General features: G+C 32.3%; 1 pseudogene across 1 annotated transcript in view; it reads right to left on the reverse strand.

Annotated features, from left to right (window-relative positions):
- Positions 1–27,523, reverse strand: part of LOC143252690 (cell adhesion molecule Dscam1-like) — a 117,808-nt pseudogene that overhangs the window by 51,392 nt on the left and 38,893 nt on the right. Inside the window, exons 6-10 of the transcript XR_013029106.1 lie at positions 25,656–25,934; positions 10,717–11,123; positions 7,484–7,642; positions 3,700–3,987; positions 1,356–1,475 (exon numbers count right to left, since the gene is read on the reverse strand). The product of XR_013029106.1 is annotated as a cell adhesion molecule Dscam1-like (transcript). The remainder of the gene's footprint in view (positions 1–1,355; positions 1,476–3,699; positions 3,988–7,483; positions 7,643–10,716; positions 11,124–25,655; positions 25,935–27,523) is intronic.

Consider the following 27,523-nt stretch of genomic DNA (forward strand, 5'->3'; position numbering starts at 1 on the left):
GGAAGAAACAGGTTTATGATGAAAGTCAATGAAAGTTAAACACTAAACCTATATGTTCTAGAAACTGTAGATGCAAATGTAGATATATAGAGCTCAATTTGTTAAATTATTCCTCACAGCTATGGATATATTTCTTTCAACTCATTTATGTGGCACCTTTTTAAATATTTTTTTGTAAATCCAGACACATCAAATATACATCCTTGCAAAGCATCATTTATCAGACTTTCTAAAACTTTTCCCACAACCAATGTAAGACTAATTAGTCTATAATCACTGACAATTTTTGTCTCCTTCGAAAAGAGGAGTAACATTAGCTAACTTTCAATCCTCTGGTACCTGCCCACTATTCAAGGACTGAGAAGAAATAGTAGAAAATGACTCAAAAATCTACTCTTTGACCGTCTTCAAAACCCTCGGAGGAAATATTATCTGCCTAGCAGTCTTTTTGTCTTTTAAATTTACCATTTCTTATTTAACAAGCTCAAAATTAATGCAGTCTTGTACAATATTGTTTCCATCTTTCAACTGTTCAAGAATACTGCTTATGTTAGTAAAAACGTTAGTAAAAACTAAAAAAAGCAGAATTTAATAACCTGTCCATTTCATAATTATCAAATATGAATCTTCCTTTATTATCCCTCAAGAGTTCTACCCCATCCTAAAATTTTATTTACTGTTAATATATTTAAAGAAATCCTTACTGATATTTTTTACATTTTCAGCCAACCATTTTTTATACATCCTTTTGATGTTTTAATTTTCTGTTTGACTCACTTTCTTGACCCTCTATAATCTTGTAAATCTCCTGTCATATCAATCAATTTAAATTCCTCAAATTTATGAAGTTTTCTATAACTTTATTCCATGTACTATTTGTAAGTCAACCCGTTTTCTTTACTTGTAGACACCATTTTATTTCTAAAAGACCGTATGTAGTTGATTACTTTTATTCTGACGTTGAATAAATGATAAGTCGGCAAGTTCATGCAATGATGCATATTTTTCGTAAGTAGTTTTGTTTATATCTCCATTTTCCTTTACGACTGAAAATAGCAATCCCTTCTAAGATGTCTGTATATGCCCCAAACAATATCTTATGCTCTTGTCCTTCGTGGAACAACTTTTATTCAAAGAAACCATAACAATAGTTCCTAACAAAGAAGACAGCAGGGAAACTTTAAAGGTGCGAATATTGGACTGTATAATGTGTTTCAACACCTTTGCTATATGTATCAAGAGATTAAAGTTGCATCAGAAAGTAAACAAGTTTTTTTAGTCGTAGCTTTGGACTTTCCATCTTTAAGTGTACAACAAGGATTATCGCTCGAGGTTTTAAAAATGCTGCTACCTACCTTTGCTGTATTTCCAACGAATCACAGGATTCGGCTGACCACTGGCTTGGCACTCCAGTCTTACCATTTGTCCCAATACAGTGGAAGTTCCTATGGGTTTTAACCTCCAGCGGGGTGATGCTAAAATAGGTTGTATGAGCAAAATAGAATATTATTATACTACGAAAAGTAAACACACACACAGAAAACGTATTTTTTTATGCAATGTATATTTTGAGCTTACATTCATCTTATACAAAGTAGATAATTTTTTGTAATACCTAAAAATTGGTATTTTGGTATTTGGCATTTTGTACAAATCGGCATCCATTTGCAAAAGTGAAAGACTAAAGGTTTGATGGGAGGACTGTAGAGCTATTCCATCCACAGCCTTCTAAACTGAATCAGATAAAGAGCAAACAGTCAGAAGCACTTTCCGCCACAAGGGTTTTGTTTGTCTTCGAGCCAATAAACGTGCCTAACGTTGAAAATATGGAACGTGTTTCACGGCAAGGACGGCGAACACGTAATAACATCCTAAGCCTTTCGATCTACAGCCTTGACTGTCAGTCACTGGACACGCCCGGCCCACTAATTTGTTTTACTTTAGTAATATGAGGACTAGTAATATTAATAACTGTGTCTGAAAAATAAAGTAATCAACCAGTCAAGAGTAATTCCAATATCCATTTATGTTACTCGCATGGAAAGCTTGTAGCTTAACCCTATTATTTTATTACGCCTTATGGGATATATTTAGAACAAAGCATTATGGAATAGTTATGCACATGTACCTGCTTTGGGGATAATGTACGGATACAGCGTATTCAAAAGCACAATAAGCATGGTCTAACCCTCCTCAAGCTGGCTATTATTTAAAATATCATTAGCTTATGGTCTAATGTTCTAATCTTTAGATGAAATTTCTTTAACCACATTTGTCTACGTTATTTTTAATCCTCTGAAAAGATGGCTGATGGAAGAACTGTAAGGCTATTTCATCTAGAACCTTACTTATAAGATATTGTTTGAAGAATAACACCTATTACTTCTACGTTTTTGAATACAGACACCCTTTTTTCCCCTCCTTAAATTGAAATCCAACTGAGTCAAAGTTAAAATCGTTGGGATGGTATGTTTGTATCTGACTTTAGGCTAAAGTTATCAGTTGCCGCCACCAGAACCATATGGCTGAGGAATTCTTCGTTTTACGAAATTTTCTTCTTTATATTCATATATAAACAAGGTTTCTAAATGTTTTGGGGTTAGAATATCGTTATTCATAAGTACTGTAATATTACACTTTTTTTCAGTCGCTAAGGGAATCCTTTAGGATCCTACAGTGTATCCACTGTCTTGCTGTTTGAGAACAACAACAGTGAAAGAAACTTTGCAGCCGTACTTGTGTTTTGCATCATGCTCTGAGCTCATTATTGATGCGATTTCACACCTTCTACAATGCTTAAACAATTTTATGATTCGCTTTAGGGCAATGCTACATTTGTTTGTAGTTAAGCACAAAGCTACAGAATGGGCTGATTGTGCTTTACTCACCATGAGTATCGAAAACCAGTTTTAACAGTTTAAGCCCGCAATGCTAAAAAATATGCTATCTGTATTACAGCTGTCTCTAGAATCGAACCTCGAACTTTAGTTTTATAAGTCTGCAAACTCACCGCTGACCTACCTGAAGACAACAGCAGTACAGAAAAGGTGACGTAATCAAGTTGCTTTAAGACCGTATGTTTAAAAATATTTTGTTAAAATAACGGATATTCTGCAGTTCCTACTGTTCTGATAAAGTTAGGATTAGGTTTTGGGTTTATAAGTATTAAAGATCCAATGTTTCAGTCGGTTAGAACTCGAACGGTTAAAAGTTACGTGATCTCGAATGTCGATCAGATGTTGAACTCCTTCAGAAACTATGAAATAAGAATATATTAAACATTACACTCATATTTTCAATATTTTCATCCCTCATTAGAGAACATACTGAAATTCAGGTACAAAAACACAAACACAAAACAGAAAGTTTGGTAATGTATCAATGATTAAAAAGTTTAGTTTTCACTGTAGTAAACATAATATTTGTTTAAAGACTACACAACTGATACTGAATAATATCGCAATTATCTTGTTCTTTATTACTTGAGTAATATCACAATTAGTTTGTTTTATATTGTTTGAGTAATATCACAATTAGCTTGTTCTATATTGTTTGAGTAATATCACAATCAGCTTGTTCTTTATTACTTGAGTAATATCACAATTACCTTGTTTTATATTGCTTGAGTAATATCACAGTTAGCTTGTGTTATATTGTTTGAGTAATATCACAGTTAGCTTGTTTTATATCACTTCTTACCTCGTACAATCATACTAGCTGTAGTGTTTACAGATGCTGCCATGTTACTTGCAATGCAAGTGTAGTTACCACTGTGCCGTCGATGGACGCTATCCACTACTAAGGAAATGATATATTCGCTAATAGTCACTACTCTCGTATTGCCATCATTATGTTGTATAGGTTGACCATCCTTGAACCAAGCTAAGCTAATTGGTGGATCACCCGCCAAGACTGTACACGTGACTGACGTTCTCATGCCTTCTTCTAAATTTTTAGGAAATGAGATTGGACTAAGTACTGGAGCAGCTGCAAAAAAACAAACAGAAGGCATGCACAATAAATATGTATTACTTATGTATTAGTGGCTGTAATCAACTTGTTTTGGCAAAGGAGAAAAAACGATTTGTGTATCATTTGCTTATTCTGGTTTAAAGCAGTATATTTTCTCATCCCTATGCCTTCTAACTAAACAAAGCATTATCATACGTTTCGAAAACAAAATAAGATATGCTATGGATCACAAAATTGACAGAGAATTTACATTGCGATTCACAAAAAAAGATTAATAATGAATAAATATGTATATTTCATAAGTCTTGTATGAGTTCAACAAGATGATCAAACAAAGAAATAAAGTACCATTTTTAAGGATAGACTACCAGATCTGTGTGTTACTTGGATGCTTTAGTCGATAAGGTTTTTAGTCGTTCTGCTCATTGATGTGCTTAAAATTCTGAGAAAAAAGAAAGTTAAACGGATAAACGTGATTAGCCATATATCTAACAATATCCACGAACGAGCGGTGTTTTCTCTTTGTGGAAAGGACTTTGATCTTACAAGTCAACATTATAAACTTATTGTAAAGGTTTGCTCTTTGGGATAAAGTTTATTTATTTTTTTACAACTATTTACAACTTTATTTACAACTAGCATTTTAAGTAATCTATAATGTAAGTTTAAAACATAGTGGATCATAAAGTCTTAAATGTATTTCTTAACGAAAATATGAAAAAAGAAACAAAGGAAGACTAAAGTCAAAATCAGATTTAGAAAAAAATTCATTTATAGGGTGGTAGTACTAAAGTTAACATTTTATGAGAGCTACTCCATATTTCATTTTGAAGTTATCTCCTCCTTTGTCGAACGTGATTATTGTTTGTTACTTCAGTTCCATTGTAACCAGCTTATGTGAAAGACAAGACAAAGACAGTTAATTTCATATCACATATTTTGACAAAATTCCGCAGATCCTCCACTTTCAAGAGCACGTTTAATTGGATAAAAAATACTAAATTCTATCACAATTGCACTAGAAAACTTGACATGTATGTGAACGAATGTGGATTGTAGTGGCTCCAGTTTCTTTGGACCTTTTTTCCCATGAAAAAATATTTAACTTCGTGACATGGCTGTAGACGTTCGACTTGTAAGTAGTTTGCCAACTACAAACAATTAATTTCATATTTTGTTAATGAAAGCAAAAAGTGTGTCTAGTTTTTTTTTTGTAGAGGATTGTTTTGGGAAAGAGTTTTCTCTTTCGTAAATACCTCATTCACTTTGTGCATGACGACATTAGTCTAGGTTCTAACAACTCTGTTGTACGAGTATTTTCCCACTTTTTTGGAAATGTTTAATGTTTATTTTCTAGAAACGTTGTGTATTTTGAATCAACATCGTTTAGAAATTTGACTGCATTAATAATCTCCTCGGAAAGATTATTGATATGTTATTTCAGTCATAATTGTACTCAAGGCCAATGCTGTGAAGTTTGTTGTGAACTATAAGTATATAGGCAAGAACATCTAATCAGAGGGAAAAATGCGTATGTGGGGTGTGTGTCTACCTCACTGTAAACTTGTTTTTATTTAGAAAAACGTTTCTCGTTTCGTCAGTTCTTCCCTACTTTATCCCCTTTTCGAAAAACAAACAAACTAGGTGTCCATATATGCAGGTGTTAAACGTTGTCCCACCGTTTTAGCACATCCAAACTGCAAACTGTTTTTATATAGTAAGATGTATTTATAATTGTATACAATGTTCTATTGTAAAGTAGTTCTACTGCTTTATAAAAATAGAAAACTTTCCCTAAATACCATAACTTGATATAGTTGAATTTGGATAACTGTTACCTCTTAATAGTTATATTTGTAGCTCTGTCTTTAGAGTGGGTTTACCTACTACTGTATATGCATGGCAATCAAATCGTGCACTATTATAAGACGCCAAATCTGGGTTGGTGTTACGAATTCCTGTAATATTTTAGCTCATTCTTTCACACCCAAATATAACACAAGTCACGTATTAAGTAAATGAATATTCAATGGAAATATCAGTGTAAAAAATACAATAATAAATTGAATAAGTCCAAAGTTAAGTAAATTTTAAATATGTTATCGGAAGAAAATGTATTTCTGGTATTAAATCCATTAACCATGGCTTTAATGAGAGGTCACATCTATTGTTAGTATATTTATAATATAGAACAGTAGATATTTTGCAAATCAAATCTATTAGTGATGGAAGTTGATATTTCTAAATTTAGTTTTTATTTATTTTTGCATTACTCTAGAATGATCTAAAAGAGGGCACGTGCACGTTTTTGAACATCCATATGACAAAAGTCACGTCATATGACGTCGCCAAATTGTATTGGCTTAAGATTTGCTATTATGAAACGGTGTTTTACCCTAGAATTGGAACTTTCGTGGTAATATCACCTAGAACGTCTAGAAGGTAAACAACACGAGTGTAAGGTTAAAACACCATTATTACCAAAACTATGTGACTCATTGTGAAGTAATGAGTTAACGAGAGGTTCAGAAAACGAAATACGAATTTCACAGAAAGTTAAAACGCAGCACTTTCTATGACACTGACACTCGTCCAGTTTAGTTTTTTATTTTCTCTTTAATCGAACGGATTTTAAGGATAAAATACACACTTTAACTGGAAAATAACCGCTGACGTCATTGCTTGTCACGATAAAATTATTTTTCTTACTAAGTCGTAATGTATTATGAATAAAGTATATGGGTATAAATACACGCCTACATTATTGCATTTGAATCCACACATACATAGGGTAAATCCAACAACCAGATTATAGCCAGAAAAATTGCACTTGTATAATAGATAAATACAGCAAAGACACAAGAGACGAAATAATTATTGGGTTTTACATAGAATACTAGATTAGAACTACATAAAAATATTTCATATGTAGTAAAATTAAATACAAAAGTCCTTCAGTTCCTAACCTTCCATACCAAAACTACTAATTATAATTTACAGTTAGATGGGAATGATCCAAATCATGATCATAGCTAACATGATACAAAAACATTAATCTAGCTAACATGACTCTAGCTAATATGATATAAAACATGACTCTAACATGAAACAAAAACATTAGTCTTGCTAACATGTTATAAAACATGACTCTACCTAACATGATATAAAACATGACTAACTAACATAATATAAAAACATGACTCTAACTAACATGATATAAAAAGGAACAGAATGTAAGACTTTCCCCCCTCATTCCAGTCCACTGTATGTATAGAGTAACAAAATGTAGAACTTATCTCCTATTCCAGTCTACTGTATACAAACAAAATGCAGAACTCATTTCCCAGTTCTAGTCTACTGTATGTATAGTGTACTTCTTTACAGAATTGAAATAATTTTTCTCTGAAAAAAGTATTCCCACGAAGTCATTTCAGGATCTTTGGTGCCTTCTCATTTCTTCAGTTTCTGGCCCACAATGCGTAAAAATATTAGTTTGTGTTTCGTTACTTACCAACAACATTCAAAACGAAGCTTCCTATTGCGCTCTCTCCTTGTCCGTTCTCAACTACACAAGCATAAACAGCAGCGTCCTCTGTTCTTACGTCATGGATTATTAGAGACTGGTCTCTCTGTACCATGTTTCCATACGATGATGGAATGGCTTGACCGGCTATACAGGTACCAAATAAATAATCACTTTCATTTTAACGAAATTATTCTATGAAAAACGATTCTTTTAGAACAAGGGGTTAATAAGATTAATTAGGAAACCATTTTACCAAAATAAGTTACACAGTAAACCTAAACGTAAGGAAAGAATTAGGTATTGTATAACGGAATCAGCCAGGTACAACTAGAGTTGCCAGATTTTTTATTTAAATATTATATTTGATACCGTCTGAATGTAACAACAATTCATGTTCTACAAATGATTAAAAAACATAATAGTTTACACAAGTGTTTCAAATTAAATACTAAAAGTAAGTAATTAATTCACCGTAGAAATTGCAACCTTTGGAATATATTTTTTGTAACAATAGTTATAATTAATTTTTGAACATGTACTGATTCTTGAAAATTCATCTATAGGGATAGTTTCGTATCAATGGTTCGTACATACTACATGTAATTGAGAAAAATAATAAACAAATATATGAAAGAAAATGACTAAACAACTTTAAAATGAAAATACATAAAATACATATTTGTAAAAAAACAAAAATAAATTAATATAATTGGATTTAATAATAAAGTTTAAAGTCTAGAACTTTAAACAATAAGAAATGAAGCTTCGAAATAAGTTCGTAGTTACATGTTAAAACTATCAAATATAATTATTGAAAACTAAAGATATAATATGTTTCAAATAGATAAAAATATCGCAGTTTTTCACCATTATATCTTGATAACTAGGAAAATGTTTGCAAAAAGAAGAAGTGAAAAATCTGGAAGTCTCTGTAGTCAATAAATAAATAAATATGTATGTTTATATAGTTTACATATGGATGTAAACTGATTTACCGAATGAAATGGAAACAAAAACAGGTAAGGTATTTCGTATGAATTTTGCCAGTATATCCATGTTATTATAATCATTAAAAAATATAAGTTTCTAAAAAGTATGCAAAAGCAATTTGCAAGAGTTTATTAATAATTAACCAGGATATTTTAAATTTATTGCTCAAAATTAATGTGTTTTTTAATTAATCATATTGCGCAGAACGTTTACCTCTGTCGTTAAAAATAGTGTGTTTGTGTGTTTTCTTTTAGCAACGCCACAGTTGGTTATTTTCTGAGTCCACCGAGGGGAATCGAACCCCTTATTTTAACCTTGTAAACCTGTACAAGCGGGGAACTTGAAAATAGCGACCTTATTTCATTAGAACAAAGTCGATGTTTACACAGAGCCAGGGTTCGAAGAGAGCTCCTTGTTGGTCGTATTATAGAACTATTCTTAACAATAAATTAAAAGTGAGTGAACATGATATACGAGGTTTCTGATCCATAATTTAATTGTTGTCTAAAATATTTCAAAAGGAAATTTAAGGAAATATATAGTAAAGGGTATCGTGAAAATATGATATAGAATTTTCTTCTATAACGTAATATAAAGTTTAAATTTATGTTCTCAAACTATAATCCCAGTCTCAATTAAATTAATATCCAACCTTTTACCGCTTTTTGGCTCAATGATATTGTAACGAAGACTTCAGACGCTCAAATAATAAAATCTTAATAAATGATTCAGTGAATATACTATTCATGGGGCTTTGGCGTATTTGATGTGAAAGCACAAACCTACGTTAGAACATTTCAGTTACACATTAGCTTGCGAGTTTCTTAACCCTACGAAACGTGAAATCATCATTTCACAATTTACAGTGCACTCCCTAAATGTTTCAGACATTGAGTTGCAAGCCGGTTAAAGAAGAGTGACATTACAGATGCAGCCTACTGGAAGCAGTATTGACTAAAGAAATTAAGTACAGTTTGTAAGAGTAAACAGAATTTAGGGATTTAATTAGGTTTTTAAAAATTGCCTTTTACGCAATTACCACGCTGGATTTAACTTAATTAACCAGAAGGAACGGATATGGAGGCTGTACTGTTTTCAAACAAAGTCACGTAATGATTACTGGTTATTTGCCTTCAAATTAATTCTAGTAGACAAACAAATTATAAAGACTTGATTTGGTTCTGCATTTCATTAAGCGACGTAAGTTCAAAGCTCCAAATTCAAAGTATAGATCTCTTGGAAAGCTAGTTTCATCAGAGTAATTTAGAAAATAGCCATTCGATAAGTGGTTTAAGTTCGTAAGAACTTATTCCTTCGAATATTGCATAATTTATGTACTTGTATTGAGCTCTTGTTTGTTTGCTACTTAGGTGTCTTTTGATTTAGACTTGAAGTATATGTTAATAGTATAACAAATAATCAACATTTATGTACAGTATATATACATTATATTACATGCACAAATATATATGTATATTAGCCTTGTTTATTTACGTTCGTAAGTCTTTAAAAGATGCATAACAATTGTATCGATTTTCTACATAAACCATTTGGTTCAAGACAATAGTAATATTAAAATAGTTTTATTATTAGAGCTGTTTTACTATAATAATAAATTTTCGAATACATTTTTTCATCTTTATTACGAACTTGATTGCATGGCTTTATTTATGAAGAGGTTTTGTAATAACTGACTAAGTAAGATTCAGAAAACAGTCATATTTTGTATGCTATAAGTTTAAACACGCATAGACGTGTACCCTGCAATAAACAGAAAATAAAGTTAGTAGAAGATAAAACGTAGTTTGTATTTAAATTAAATGAGACATTAATGTCCTGCGATGAAAGATAAAGCCAAGAATAGTCTCAAAACAGTGGTTTTAGAAATTGCATAAAATTATAGTTAATTATAACTGTCAAGAAATAATTCATTTTAATCAAGTTATAATGTTTCCACTATTTACTGAAACATTTTAAAATTTGTATTACTGTTACTTTATATATATATACTACATACATGTGTGAATAGAAGTAAAGAGTTAAGTATAACTTCGTTTTTCAGATTCATATGTTACGTGTATGTGTAAAAATTTGAAAAGTGAAACTATAAATGAGATTAATTAGTAAAATGTCTTTGCACGAACTGCCAAAAATAATTTCACTTTTCTCTGCGGACGTGCTCACGGTTCGTGTGGTCATTCTAGAATGAAAATAGGGAGTAAGCATACCTTTCTTGAAGTAGACCTTCTCAATTGGGTATCCTGAAATAGGGCATCTGACTTCAAGATTTTGACCTGTAACAACAGTTAAGTTTTTCATTGGACGTATATACGGACGTCCGATCACATCAATTCTTGCCTCGTGGTTTGATATGCCAACGTCATTCATGGCTTGACACTGGTAACTTCCTCCATCCTGAATTCTTAGGTCTGTGATGTTAACATAACTGACAAGTGATCCGTCCATGTGGACGAAATCTCCAGTTTGTATTCGACGATCTGAGGGCAGAGGGCGCCATCTATTGTCCATGACACCTGAGGGAGAGGAGATCCTGTGGTCACACACTTGAGAGAAACCGGCTTCCCAGGCATAAGTAGTTGCTCGTGAAATATTTTGGTCAGTGTAGGTGCTTTTTCTAAAGAAAATACAAGTAAGATGTACGTGATTCTAATTTATAGCATAGTTACCTTTCAGCTGATAATGTGAACAAAAATGAAACCTTTAAATTACATTCATGAATCACAAAATTATACGCTTGTAAACTATAAGAAATAATTTCATGATTATACATGCACAATGGTTATAAGAACATAAAATTACATATTGATTTCCAAAAGTTTTGAATAAAACAGTGAAAACGTTGTGGTGCAATTAGTTCAACACACTTTTAATGAGACTGGCTCGGTTTCTACTTACTTGTCTGGATAAATCTATAATAAAACATTTCATTTTCACATCTCTGAATCCTTTACTTCAATACAGTTTGTGGAAACACATTTAATCAGTGTGGTTCTTAGATTACTTCCTGAACATAATGTTTCACAAACATTGACGTTTTATATATATATCTTGACAATTCACGATGCGTTTACTAAATGTTTGCTATGTCACACAAGTAATACATATACAAGTAGGTTGGCATATATGCTCGATATAATGTCTGCTTCTAAATATACAACTTAACTAAACACACGAAGTATTCCTTTTATGATAACCAGCTCTATCGGTATTTCTTTTGGCGTGAAAATGTAATATCACAGATGAATACCAACGCTCTTTTGAATACTTGTTTTCCAATGCTGACGTCGGTAGTTAGTATGCTTGTCTGCCGTTGATCCCACATTAGTTTTGCTATCTTGCTCATATATTTTTTCCTTTGTACGAAAAACCAATTACGATTATATCTGATGTCTTATAATGAATAGCAGAAAAGTCAATTTTGTAATGTATGGTAAATTTGACAAATATTGAAGACTATACATCTTGGAAATAAAGCAAAAATCGAAGATTTGAGTTAGAAATAGCCTTACTTTAACTTATTAACGTAGGTTTGAGTCTTCTTTGGAACTATTGTATAAAACGTTAGATACATGGAAACTACAGTAATGTATAAACGATACATTCCTGTTCAAAAGCTTATAAATTCAATTAAGCACCAGTTAGTTCTCTTTACACCACAGATTAAGATGTATCGTAAAGCGTCATAAATACATTACTCTTATAACACTTCGTTAAAACTTCCACGCGGTGAAATGACCACAAGGCGATCTTCTTCAAATCGTCTACAAGTTTTAGTGAAAGATGCTTATTAATTACAAGTGATATTAATATTAAAATCAATAGTTTAAACTGCATATAATTTAGATTAACAAGATATTTATGAAAAAGGTTTTAAAGGGCAAATATAACGGAACAAACTGTAATTTACACGTTCCATAATGACAACAACACTATTACAAAAAGCAAGTGTTATTTATCGAGCACCTCGAGTACGTGTACAAAAGTTTTACTCTCAATCTACTGATTGTGTTCATCATTCATTGTGGTTCATAACAGCAAAACACGACGTTAAACTAATTTGCTTAATGTGTGATATATTTATGAGACCAGCAGCATCAAACTCATGGCTAACTGCATGATATAGTAAATATTTACTTTTCACTTTGTGTATTTATTCACATAAGAACTCCTAACATTAAAACCTTCTGAAACTGTATTCTAAAGACGCCTGATATGGATATTAAAAGTTTAATTAAAAGAAAGTGCACATTAACGTTTCGACCTTCTTAGGTCATCTTCAGGTTAACAAAGAAACTGACGCGTTTGGTAGTGAACAGTTTCGTACGTAAACACATATATACATATATATGAATTAATACGTTACAAACCATTTACAAATAACCAATCTCATATAGATATAAAATATAAACAGATTAAAGCACTATTTAAAATTAAAACCTATATTGAGTTCAACTCGTGTTTATCTTTTATTAGTATATAACTATTCTAATAGTTATGAAAGAATATTTAAATCGAGAGTACACTCATTGGCAAATACATTATAACGATTTAACATCCTGGGTGCTTAGCAGACATCACTACTAGTGTTATTGTTATTTCTGTTAATTTGAATTTCGCGCAAAGCTACCGAAGAGCTATCTACGCTAGCCGTCTCTAATTTAGTAGTGTAAGACTAGAGGGGAAGGCAGCTAGTCATCACCACCCACCACCGCCAAGTCTTGGGCTACTCTTTTACCAACGAATAGTGGGATTGACAGTCACAGTATAACGTCCCTACAGTTGAAAGGGCGAACATGATTAGTGTGAGTGGGCCTCAAACTTTCGACCCTCAGATTACGAGTTGAGCGCTCCGATCATCTGGTCTTGCCGGGCCTACTACTAGTGAAACCAGCGATAATCGAAACATTGTGTATTATTTTGCAAGGCCCGGCATGGCCAAGCGTGTTAAGGCGTGCGACTCGTAATCTGAGGGTCACGGGTTCGCAGCCCGGTCGCGCCAAACATGCTCGCCCTCCCAGCCGTGGGAGCGTTATAATGTGACGGTCAATCCCACTATTCGTTGGTAAAAGAGTAGCCCAAGAGTTGGCGGTGGGTGGTGATGACTAGCTGCCTTCCCTCTAGTCTTACACTGCTAAATTAGGGACGGCTAGCACAGATAGCCTTCGAGTAGCTTTGTGCGAAATTCCAAAACAAATAATTATTTTACAAGGCCCGGTATGGTTAGATGGTTAAGGCACACGATTCGTAATCCGAGGTCGCTTCCTCGAATCCCCATCACATAAAACGTGCTCGCCCTTTCAGTCGTGGGGCGTTATAAAATGTGACGGTCAATTCCACTATTTGTTCGTAAAAGAGTAACCGAAGAGTTGGCGGTAGTTGGTGATGGTGACTAGCTGCCTTCCCTCTACTCTTACACCGATAAATTAAGGACGGCTAGTGCAGATCGTCCTCGTGTAGCTTTGCGCGAAATAAAAAACAAACAAACAAAACAATCATTGGTTCATAAAAAATAATAATGAACCAATGATACCGATCGATTATTCTCTAATCTGTACTTGCTCAAGTTTTTAAACCAATAATATTTGAGGATTAAGTTAATGCTTTTGAACTGCTTAAGCTAACAGACTTGTTGATGTAATATTTCGTACATAATTATGAAATATTCCTATCAGCAAACATCGGAAAATTATGAAAAAAACTAAAAATATTAACCAAGTGAGTGATATGTAGTGTGCAGACTGCTTTTAGAGATAATCTCATATTTAAGATATTACATCTTAAACACAATAATTATTAGAGTGTTCTAGAGCCGTTCTAGTTCATCCAGTTTGGAGATAACAAGACCTTGTCATTACGAAACATTATAAACTGATGCATATGTATGGTCAGAAAGGAAATAACGGTATCGGCTCGGGTTTCAGAAAAGAGAATATAAAACTAGAGTCCAACTAAGAAAAGATGACTAAGAGATGTGAGAAAAAAGAAATAAACTGAAATAGGCTAAGCAAGAAAGTAATAGACACTGCCAGGAAACAAACAGAACATAATATTTTTTCTTAATATTTCGCGTTATTTATAATAGTGACAAACAATAATTCGTTATGTTTTCATCGGTAAAAGTAAATTTATGATGGAAATACACAGTGTAAATAAAGTTGATGACCATAAAATGGGAAGTGAAATGCTAAAATGCGACGATTGTCAAAATGAGTTAATGTTACAGTTCAAGTGATCTTTCCGTTGGTTAGCGGTAGGTATATTAATTTACAATGCTAAAATCCGGGGCTCGATTCTTCAGGATATAACACAGTGGATAGCCCGATGTGGCTTTGCTCTCAAACCACCAAACCAAATTGAAGAAAGTAGTTGATGAAAATCCTACAGTGCCTCATAACGCATAAAGCCTATGTGTGTGTGTTTTCTTATAGCAAAGCCACATTGGGCTATCCGCTGAGACCACTGAGAGGAATAGAACCCCTGATTTTAGTGTTGTTAATCCGTAGACATACCGCTGTACTAGCGGGGGCAAAGCATAAAGCAGCAAGTCTTAATATTATCACAATGTCTTTAGTTTAATTAAACCAATATAATAAAAATTACGTTTTTTAATTTTTGTCATACATTTGAATATGTAATGCCTTTCATACATTTCTTACTTGTTTTTCTATTTTCTAATTAAGAGTGCTCTAATGTCACTTCACAAACTTAACATATCGACTGGTCACGTAGTTTGTGTTAGACATTATTTCTTTTTAATTTCATTATTTAATATATGTATATATAGTTGGACTGAAAAAAATATTTCTGGATATTGAATTATATTTAATCCCTCAAAAACTAAAAAATAATCTTTGTAATATATTTCATTAGCATACAATCACAATATTGTATTTCGTTTCAGTTTGAAATAAACTCCCAAAGTTTAATTGTGTTCAGCTATTATACGCTTTATGAAAACGTAATTCAAGACTGAATTATTGAAAATGTAATTGTTTGCTGAAGAACAGCTAAACCTTCATGGTGATATTGTACAAAGGCTATACGATTGAAAGTGCAAGTACATTATATATGCATATAACACATGTATTTATGTAGCTTTTGCACGCCATAGGGGGGTTAACAACGCCCAAATGTTAAAGCCAAACGTTAGTTGTGATATATATATATAATTTTGTATAGTAGAGTTGTTATTCAAAGAGTGTGTAAAAAAGCAAAAATGGACATGGACGTATTGACCACTATACATAATTATAAATGCCCGTATTTTCTACAGAAAAGGGGTGTGTGGTGGTTATATATTTGTCATAACAGACTTGATATATTTGTATGCTACACATTTATTTTTGATGAAAGGTAATTTTATGATATGTCTTAGTTATGTTTTATTCACATAACACAAAATGTTTCAAATAGAACACTTGGCAAGAAAAAATTATTTAAAATCGTATTAAGGAATTTATTCTAGATTTTTTGTATGTTTTATTACGACTAAGCCTTTTCAGTTTCTGAATATAATATTTTACTACTGGATACCAATATCTAATAATTTTCAAAATATCATCAAACCAATGTTTCCTGTGACCTATATTTCAAATAAATCTCCCCATTCCTTTTCCATAATTAGGCCCAATATGGTAAGTTTATCGAAATACAAAGCTTACTTATTTGTTCTTAAGTACATAGTTTCACAATGGCTTATCTGTGCTGTTCCACCGCGGGTATCAACATCCACTTTTTAGCCTAATAAGTCTTTAGACGTTTCGCTGAATCACTGGAGGGTGTCAATAATAAGTTTCTATTTTCAGTTTGAATTTGACAATTTAACAACACAACAACAAAAATGTATGTTTTCCTAACGACTTTAAATTTAATTCAAAGTTAATTAGCGAGTACGAAGGAGTTTTGTAATGGCACAGACTAGTATACTTAGCTAAAACAATGTTTTTCATTATTTAATTATTTACAGTTCTGCTGTAGTTGCGAGTTTTTTTTTGTGAAACCATATCTCGTTTTCGTAGGGTAATTTGTTCGAAAGTATGTTAGGAGGAACTTGAAAGAATACACCTCTTACTTTATCAGAAAACATCAAATAATAAAATATTACTAACATAAGCTACTGGTCGATTAGTTCGGCTCTCTCATCCATAGTTTCACTACTAAATAGAAACATTATTAGTTTTTAATCGCATCATCTTAGTTCGTACTTGTTTTTAAAGTCTTCAAGTGGTAAATGTTCCTTTTTATGGCATTTAACCACAGTTTTAAAGCCTACAAAATACAAATTTGTTAGTTGTTCCAAGTAATGAATAAACACGCACTCCTATAGTGTACTAAATAGTCTTAATGACTCTTTCTATAAATATCGATGCCTCTTTCTAGACGTTTACTGTTAAAATTCATATTACGAATATGCGCGTACAACTAAGTTTATCGATCAGGTGTAACTAAATAACCACTTTTATACACCTACACTAATCCGATAATGTAGTGAGACAAGGTTGGTTTACTTAGAAAGGTTTGCATACCTCATGCTTAATATACAGTGTCTGGAAATTCTGTTTTAAAAATTTATAAATATTTATTCGTGAACGTGCTAACATTATTTCCCAACTGCTCGATACATTTATTGAATGGATACTGAATTTTTATCGCTGACAAGAAGTAAAACCATTTTTACTTTGTACCACCTGATGAATCCGAAATGTTAGACAATATATTAGTCGCCAGTAACAATATATGTTTAATCTTAGGTCAATAACAGATACTATGACCTCAATCAACATTATTACTTGTTTCGAATTATAACTGTGACAAGGCTTAAAGTAGTCACAAACGTTATTATGTGAATGATTCTGGATTTGAAACAAGCAAACAAACAAAAAACGTCATGAACCTCAAATAACATATAAAATTATTATGTGGCATAAATGACTAGTGTATATGCTTTTTTTTACAAAAGTAGTAGTGTTATGTAAAGTGTCTAATGATATTATTGCATGTTTTAATTTCAGTAAATTAATAGGAGAAGGTAAGGTGTTCATTAATATAATTTACCTCAAATGGTAGCTGGTTCTATAGCGTGTGTACAATAATAACCATGCATCATTTTCCGCTATGCCAATGGTACAGCCAAGATAGTATTAATATTAATCCCCTTGTTGTATATGAAACATATAAATTGTGTCTGATACAGTAAAAACGTTGATTTAAATGAAAAGGTGCAAGAGCAAGCACCATCGCATATATACACCGCTATAGGCACAATGTTTGTGTTATGTACGTATACCTTAGCCTGATTATTTATTATATCTTTTAAACACCCAAGAAAGAAGAAACATCACTGATTCATTGAATTTATTAATAAGAGATAAATGCCCTAAACGATATTAAACTATAAATGTGGCTGTCATTTTAACGATGTAATTTTAAATTGTCATCGAAATACGCAACGGCAATAAAAAAATGCAAAACTAGTCTTAGTTTAGTCTGAAGAAAAAGTGATCAGTTTTTAAATCAAGTTGAAGGAAAACGTTACGAGATTTGAGGGTTTTTACTTTTCTTATGAATCGATACCTAATTTGAAGTAGCTTTGTCAGGTATTTCAGTGGCTAATTAAAACACAGTTATCGTAGTCGTTGTTTGAATCAATTTTCAGGCTATTACATTAATTAAGATAATATAATTAAATAAATTTTGTACAATCTCTGCAGCTAAAATTACAATGCTAGCGTCAGTATGTTGGTGGCTAAATTATTTGTCGAATTTCGCGCAAAGCTGCTCTATGGCTATTTACACTAGATTGTCTGTTTGTTTGTTTTAATTTTTGCTCAAAGCTACACGAGGGTTATTTGCGCTAGCCGTCTCTAATTTAGCAGTGTAACTCTTGAGCTATTCTTTTACTAATGAATAGTGGGATTGATCGTCACGGCTGAAGGGACGAGCATATTTCGTGTGAGGGGAATTCGACCCTCAGATTGCGAGTCGAGCGCCTTAATCACCTGGGTACATTAAACGTCCATAATGTGGACGTCATATACTAGAGGGGAGGCAACTAGTCAACAACGTTCACCGTTTATTCTTTATCAACGAAGAGTGGAATTGACTGACACATAATAATGTCTCCATGTCTGAAAGAACGAACATGTTTAATGAAGGGTTTCAAGCCCAGGGCTTGAACATTTCGCGTCAGCCTTTGGTGGCTAAATAAGATTAATACATGATATTAGACAAAATATGGAGACAAAAACACTAGTTTTAATTGAAAAGTTAGAGTACAGTTGATTTCATATGACAGACATATGCGAATTATCGTTATTACTTATACATCAAAATTTATGTTTAGTACTTTGTACGTTGAGTTTTTGTTTTTAATTATCCGGATAAACAAACTCTTATATTTAACCAATAACGTATTCGAATTAAAAATAATAATAATACATAAATCTATGTCGTTAAAATATTATTTTTCATTTGATATTATATTCACAAGTGTTCGTACAATCACGTGCCCTGAGGTTCTTCTTACGGCAATCTTTAAGTATTAATGCCTTTTGTTTCGTAAAGGAAATTCCTGTCTGTTGATTTCGTTTTTCCTTTTGTTTTTTAGCATTGTTTTTACAGTGTGTCTCTTTATTCTAAGTTTCTGGAAAGTTGAGTAGTTATGATTCAACGCATGATACTAAATTCTAAACTAAGGTGATATTTGGTGGCTACGTGTGTGTTTGATAGCATATAATTCCCATGGTAATATCACTGTTTTGCTTTACCTCTACATATAAAATATCAGAAACACGTTACCCATGTGTAGTTGTTTCAACTTGATCTCTGAATATACTAGTATAGCGTTGGTGTGCTTGTGCTTGTTAGTGCATACTCTCGGATAGTGAATTCGTGTTTCCTTTAAGTGTATGATTCTGTAAAACATCAAATAACATAACCTTAATACTGAAACGTCGACTAATACACTTGATAAAGCACTAATGTGCATTTTTCCGTCCGCACCTTATCTTAGCAAATAAAAGAAGTGTTTAGATGAAACTTCCCAGGAAGGAGGCGCTTCGAGCAGGCTGCATTAAATTGTAACGTTAAGTGGTGAAGGTCACGTGGAGAAAATATAGATCAATCCGCCAGTCGTTCGCACATAGGAATTACACAAGATATTACCTCGCAATAATTTTAACAGTAATTTAAATTACAATCTTCATTACTGATCTAGTAAGTTTTGAGTCAGATTGTGAGTTACATTACTGGCTGCCATGTGATTTTACACCCATTCCTATCTAGCTGATCATTATTCGCCAGATTAAGCGTTGCACTGCATAGTTCCTTTCGTTTCTCTTCAAGTGGTAAACATGTGATTTGACAACCACATATCTATTTCCTTTGCTTTAATGTGATATGTAATGACACCCCAATCTCTCGTTCATTAATCATGAAGGCTTGTAACACTAAAATATTCGGCTTGATCTGTGTAGTATATAGCCTTCTGCTTAAAGTAAATAAACAAATGATAAGTAACGCATACTTATTACTTGCCATATACGAAATACTTCCATAATATATGCATAGAAAATCAATTCGTCTTTTTTTTCCAACGTATGTGCTTGCATGGGAATGCTACATATCAGTCTTAAGAATATATTTAAATAGGAAATGTTACAGAAAAACTTCAAGTGTTGTATACTATATTTATCTAATAAATGTTTTATAGGTGTTAATTATTTGATTAGTTGGATATTCTTTGATATGTTCAATAGTACCATCTGTATTAATTAAAACACTATTTTGCTGTCAAGATATTCATCCAAAATAAGTCATAATTTGTTATTGTTTTTGTACTTAAACTTACAAACTTACTTAAAATATCGTACTTGCCCACATTAATTTTATAATTTTGACAGTTTCTTATTAAATTCTGATACTGTAAGCGATAACACAACATTTAATTCACGACTCATGCCTGGTATTGACAGATCTCACAGTATGCTAGCAAAAACAAAGACAGAAACGAAGTCACGCAAATATAACATGAAACTTGCAAGTAACAGAAAAACCAGTACATTAACTCATATGCATGATACGGTTAATTTGTTTGGGAAATGTTGAACGTGCTTTCTAAGACAATGTGACATATTTTATATTCAAGTTTCTTAAGCTTCATCCCAAATTCATCAGATGGGGCTTGATTTTTCTTCTTCTTCAAAACTCTATTTTAAGTTACCCCATTAATGTCATTTAACATTTCAGACAAGGCACTCAGCTATTTGTTCACCAGTGGCATAGCGGTATGTCTGCGGACCCACACCGCTAAAAGACAGGTTTCGATACCATTGGTGGGCAGGGCATATATAGTCCATTGTGTAGCTTTGTGCTTAATTCTAAACAAACAAAGAAACAAAACTTAGCTGTTTCTGGCTTTTTTTCCCTACTTTGATTTCGAGTCGGCCGGTAATGTTTGTAACCCAAAAAATGAGAGTGTCCGGTGACGAAAACTCGAACTTGCGACTTAAAAACCCTAACAACAGACCATGCCAGGCTGACTTATTTACCTGTAGTTAATAACTTGAAGAGTAAAGCAACAATAAACACTGTGTTAAAGTATTATTAATACCTATTAACTGGCCATGTTTCCGTTAGGACAGCGGCACATTTAAGGATTTACAACCCTAAATTCCGGGGTTTGATTCCCCATGACTGAAACAATAGATATCGCAGTGTGGCTTTGTTGTAAAACAAAGAAACCAACCAAACTGACTGGCTCTTTTACTGGCTTACCTTCTTGTAACTCACTCCATCTGCTTGCATGTGCTAAATACACTAATCATGTGACACATTAAATGATTGGTTGAGTGATCAGAATGAGTAATATAATGGCCAATCTGTAAGAGCAGGGTCCCACCTAATTTTAACGAAGATAAGAGAATATAGTTTCAGCAATCTGCAGACAAGAATGAGTAGAAGCATTTCATGTGATCTGCTAAGCCATCCTCTGTATTTTTGGCAGATTAAAATTACGAAGAACTAAAACAAAGGTTTAAGAAACGGTTTTACAATACCGAACTAATCCTTTGCTTTTTTTAGGATGGCAAATAATAATAACATTCGCAGTCCATCTAAGCACTCTTGCTCATAAGGCCCATCTCACAGTTCCATAGATTTTTTTTTTCTTTTTGATAGTCAAGAATCCTACCAAAACGATAATGTAACAATTTACGTCACTCAGTTTGTCTGAAATTAACTCAAAGAATATGATTGTGTCTTTGTCTACTTCCTCTTAGCACAGCAAACATAAGATATCAATTGATATGTACGTCTTCGGAGTGAACTTTATTTCTCGTCTTTGTAGTCCTTTGTCGACACTTTTGAACTAATTTCACACAAAACTACTCAACAAATAGACTTGAAGTAACAAGGCAACTTCTAATATTTGACGGAGTTTATGTCATGTCGACTGGAGTTTTAACAGTGGCAAGTCAACATACTCAAATATATATGAGTAAATTTGCCATTTTCACTTAAATGTTTTTATCATTTCTAATTAGCGTTTATTGACAAAATTGTAGTCTAAAAAACCGAATCTAATAACTGGACTACTATAGTGAGTTTTAATCATTGCTATAAATAGTCCACACTCTACACGATTTCTATAGCTTTTTACAAATTTACTTTTAGCTTCACATATTTGCCCTCTATAATATCACGTTTCAGTCATTGGGTATGTACTTGCGCACACCTAACTATAAAACAATTTGTTTAGATTCGAAAAAGCTCACGCCACAAATCATTTTCGTAAATATTGGGTTTGGTAGATTTCTAACTAACTGCTCACACGAATCTAGTAGTCGTGGAAATATACACAACAACTATGAACGTTTCTCTAGAGGTCTTAATTTAATATAACTGTTATTGTTTGTATTAATAAAATAAACATGCTTTTAGTTATATTTGTATGTTCTATTATTGATTATCAACCTGTCGTATTTGTTTTAAATAAGAATGTTTTAAACAGAAGTTTCTGTTTTAAACTGTTTAAAGACACGCACAATTTGAAAAAGTTCGGTCCTATGTTTTTTCTATTTCATATTTCTGACACGTTATACGATACACGCAACTTTCTGGTAATAACAAGTTAAGTAAAAACACATTTTTAAACATGAGGAACATGCTATACGTTTAAGTATTAAGACATGAGAACAACTATATGTTTTACGTTTTGCAATAGTTAAAAGAAATTTTAATGTATAAACAAAGTATTGCTCAATTGTATTGTTAACATAATAGCTTCTTTAAGTTAGTCATATAATGACATAAGTTTTGGTAACGTATTAAAGTACGATCACCTTCAGTTATAACTACAAGCGGTGAAACTTTGACTGTGATATTGTAAATACCTACAGTATAGATGGTGTTCAGTTATATATATATTACCAATTGATTACTGTAATACGTCTTACATATAAAGCTTTAATAATAATTAGAGTTACCGATGCTTAGGAATAGCGGTAAATCTACATAATATGGTTAGTAAAGAAAGCGCATTACTCCCTTGTGCAAATTAATTGAAACAAATGATCATTTTACAATATTTTCAGCATTTTGGCCGGTGTTGGTTCGCTGGACCAGCTGATTTCCTTTAATAGTCATTTTTTCACACAGACGGCGTCATCAGCTGTGTTTTGCAGTATGGTCGATCTATTTTTGGGATATATGACGAAATTTTGAGGAATATTACGTCATTTGAAATTGCGTTAGAAGGGCAAGGAGACCAGTCAAAAAACAACTTCTTACCAACTCAATGCAGAAAAAACAGTATCGATGGGGTCTGAAATACAAGAACTGGACGCACGAACAATGGAGAAAGATGTTATTCAGTGAAGAAACTCAGTTCTTCGTACAGGGTCAAAGAAGTCTGCATGTTCGCAGATCTCCAGGTGAGAAACTTCGAGAATCTCACATCAATCAGTTCGTAAAACATCCCTTGGGAGAAGATATTTTGGGTTTTTTCAGCTACTATGGCGTCAAAGGCTTACATATCGTAGAAGGTATGATGCGAGGACCACAGTACATCGAAGTTTTGCAGAGAAGAGTCGTTCCAGAATTGAAAAAGAGATTTCCAGATGGATCTAGCATTTTTCAGCAAAATTTGGCTCCGTGCCACACATCGAAACTTGTGAAGAAGTTTATGACTACAACGCGAATAAAGGTGCTGGACTGGCCTGGAAACTCTCCGGACTTAAATACTATTGAAAATCTTCGGGCGATTTCCAAAGAAAGACTTCGGGAAAAAGACTTATTACGAAAGATAAGCTAATTGCACACAATATTTGAGGTGTGGTACCGCGATCCAAAAATTAGTAAAGATTGCAGTCAACTCGTAGACTCGATGCCAAAGCGGATTAATGATCTTCTGAAAAATAAAGGCGCTCATATCATGTATTAATTTGTGAGTAATTTTTGGATTTTTAGAAATAAAACGTAAAAAATTGAAAAAAATCGTAATTTTCCATCTTGTTTCAATTAATTTGCACAAGGGTGTAGAACCAATTCTAAATTACATTTTATGACTATTAACTAGTACACTGCTTTGCAAGCAGTTGTTTGTTTAGTGTGCTGTTAGACAAAAAGCTACACAATGCCCACCGCGAGTATTGAAACCTGATTTAAACGTTCTAAACCCTTAAGCTCTACCACTGAAATGCTTAGAGGAACATAGTAATAGAGAATTAGTTACTAAACGTAAAGCTAACAAAGAACATTACGTCCATAAAAAATAGCTGTTCATTTACTTTTATGTCTTGAATAAGAAAATGTGCAAAACAAAGCACCGCAATCATATATTTTATAATATGTAACTAATTAAAGAGATTATCTCATGTACTACTGGTAAAATATTCCAATAATTTCGATTAGTTATTAGTTTCTGTGGAATTATAAAACATCCTGTTTCATAAATCAAGTTCAAATATACAAAGGTTTAGCTAGATCTCATAATTATTCAGTTAAATAGGTTACTAAAGAAAAATGAACAAATTAGTTTACTATTACACCCATATTTAGATAAACAATAATTCCAAATAAGACAAGAAAGTATTTATAATTTGTATCATTGTTTCAGTTTATTATATAGAAAAACAAGTAGAAGATAAATAAATATTATTTCTTGAATACAAAATAAATCTTTTATTTTAGTTTTCAAATACTATATGAATAAAAGAATTAGAGCTAACACATAGGATTACATTTGAAAATACCATAATTCTACCATGGCGAGGATTTTATGCATTCTAACCTAATCATTACAGATTTTAGTTTTTGTGTTCATTGATTTATGATAATTAATACATATTACACATAATTTTAAGCTACATTTTAGTTCTGATCTAAAACGTTAACTTAATTTTGATCAGAAATTCTTATTAAAACAACTGACAGATATTCTAGTCGTAAACAAAGCACAGCAATGAAAACATAGTAACGAATGTTTGCCATATTTGTCATGAATTTGTGAAAAACATTCCAATTTTGATAAACTCTTTCAACAGATATACATTTTGTAATCAAATATGCAATTTTTATAAACATATCTAACAAAGTACAATTAACAAGGGAGTTGTTATGGAAAGAAAACATAACAGGTGTTGAGTTGCTTCTTTTCACACATATGAAAAATAGTTTCTTCTGTTTTCCTGAACACACCTTTGTATTCATGTTTCGTAGCACACAATCTCAAACTGTTGCTGGTAGGAAGATTATTTTTTCAAGAAAAATAGAATGAATTTGAGATGGAATGTTAAAATATTTAGAAATTATTCAGCTCCCTTAGAGAAAAACTCAAGCTAGTTTACAGAAGGTTTTAGTGACATTACAGACTTTGCTGACAAACTATTTCAGTTTATCGGATTTTATTATGTAATACTGCTCACACGTGCAACCGAGTTTATTAGAAAAGTTCTTTTTATTACTATTGATTTCCATACGTAAAACAAGTACGATACTGTAATACATAAGAGCTTTTATATCTAGGCAAACACTACTTCAATCTGTAAGTACAGGTACAGTTTAAGAAAATGCGAAATGGACGTGAACGTTACTTCACTTTTTTGAAGTCTTGACATTAGTTTAAATTATAGTACTTGATTTAGCTCACCTTCCAGCTTCAAAGCGATGAAATGTTGAGCAGAATCCCGATTATTCTGTGCATAACATTGATATATTCCACTGTCCTCTTTTTCGAAAGACGAAATTTCCAAATTGTGGTCAGGGACTTGTCTTACACGATAATTTACCGGAAGAGGGCGCTGATCTTTCACCCAAAAAATGGTTTCCACAGGATATCCACTAACGTTACAGTTCAATAACACTCGTTCACCGTATTTTACAAAACGTTCTCTAGAAGACCCTGCTTTAACTTCCACTTTCAGGGGTGCTAGAAAAATTTCATAAGCAGACATTATTGTTTGAGAATGTCTGAATAAACTAGGGAATAACTGATTAAAAATTTTAGCCCTCGTGTAATGCATTTCAGAAGTAAATATGGAATGAGTAAACAAGAAACAAAAAAATTGAAATTTTTAACTCTTGAAACGCTCTTTGCTAAAGAAAAACTTGATTTTATAAAAAAAAATCACACCTTTTTTAACCTAAGTAAATTCTCAGTTAAAACCACAATCTAAGGAAAAAATATAATACCTTTCAGGAAGACTAAAAATACTAAGTTCAATGGATATTGTTGTTGATAACAAACAAGGTTAGACATAGCTTGTACAACTAGAAAAAGCTAAAATCAATAACATAGAATAAAATATACTGGTTTTGAGTTTTATTGCAATCAGTGCTACGTATATAATATTTCAGAAAAAGCGTGATTTCAGTTATTTCTAGGGCTAAGAATAAATACTATTAAAAATTTCGTAGTGATATTTTGCCATACTTCACTGTCTGAAGAACTGGATATTAACGAATTTGTGTTGTGATTTTTTGCCATACCTTGCTGTCTGAAAGACGGAATTTGACGGATTTCTTAACGTGGTGTTTTAACATTTTTTTTTGTCTTAAAGGTGGGATGCTAGCGATTTTTCATTGCGGTGTTTTAACATAATTCTTTTTTCTTAAAGGTGGGATGCTAGCGAATTTTCATTGTGATTTTTAGTCATACCTTTCTGTCTAAGATGCAGTATATTAGCAACTTTTCATCGTGATTTGTTTTTCATATATGACTCTCTGAAAGGTCTGATATCATGCTAAATTGGCTTCGTACTTCTACATTAGATCCAAGTATATCAAACTCCTAGACATTTGTATCACAATGTGCAAACTTGCGTTTTTACTTTGATGAAACAAAGGAGTAAGTACAAATGCTCAGTACGTAACAATGCTTGGGTTATGAAGTCACTTTATGTATAATATATATCATTATGCATGCACTGAACCTATATGATATAAAAATACTGCCTACGTCAGCTAGCTTAGTCAGCTCATGTCATACGTTATTCAGTTTTCTATGAATTATGCGTCGTCAAGAAAATGTGACTTATAGAACTTTTCTTGCATGTACAATATGCTTCAAAAGCCATACACGTGGAAAGTACCGCCCATAGTTTCTCTAATGTTATCGATTGTTTCAGTTATATTTTTTCATATATCCTTGTCTTACTAGATAATCTAATCTATTTTTCTTTGCTAAACTTGCTCTCGAAGTTCAATGTTTTTTGTCAAACATTGCATATTTGAAAATGAGCTCGAGTTAAGAGATAAGCTGAACGAAAAACTTTTTACCAATACAGTTATCAATTCGTCAAAATAAGTTTTACCAGGAAAGTAATAAGTTTGTTGAAATGTCTTTTGTCAGGACAGTAATCAGTTTGTTAAAATATGTTTTACCAAGATGGCCGTCAGTTTGTCAAAATATCTCTTACCAAGATGGTTATCAGCTTATTAAATAAAATATATTTTATCAAGACAGTCACAGTTTGTTAAAATATGTTTTACAAAGATGGTGAAGAATTTATTTTAAAA

This window comes from Tachypleus tridentatus, chromosome 6, assembly GCF_004210375.1.
Source record: "Tachypleus tridentatus isolate NWPU-2018 chromosome 6, ASM421037v1, whole genome shotgun sequence".
Classification (NCBI taxonomy): domain Eukaryota; kingdom Metazoa; phylum Arthropoda; class Merostomata; order Xiphosura; family Limulidae; genus Tachypleus; species Tachypleus tridentatus.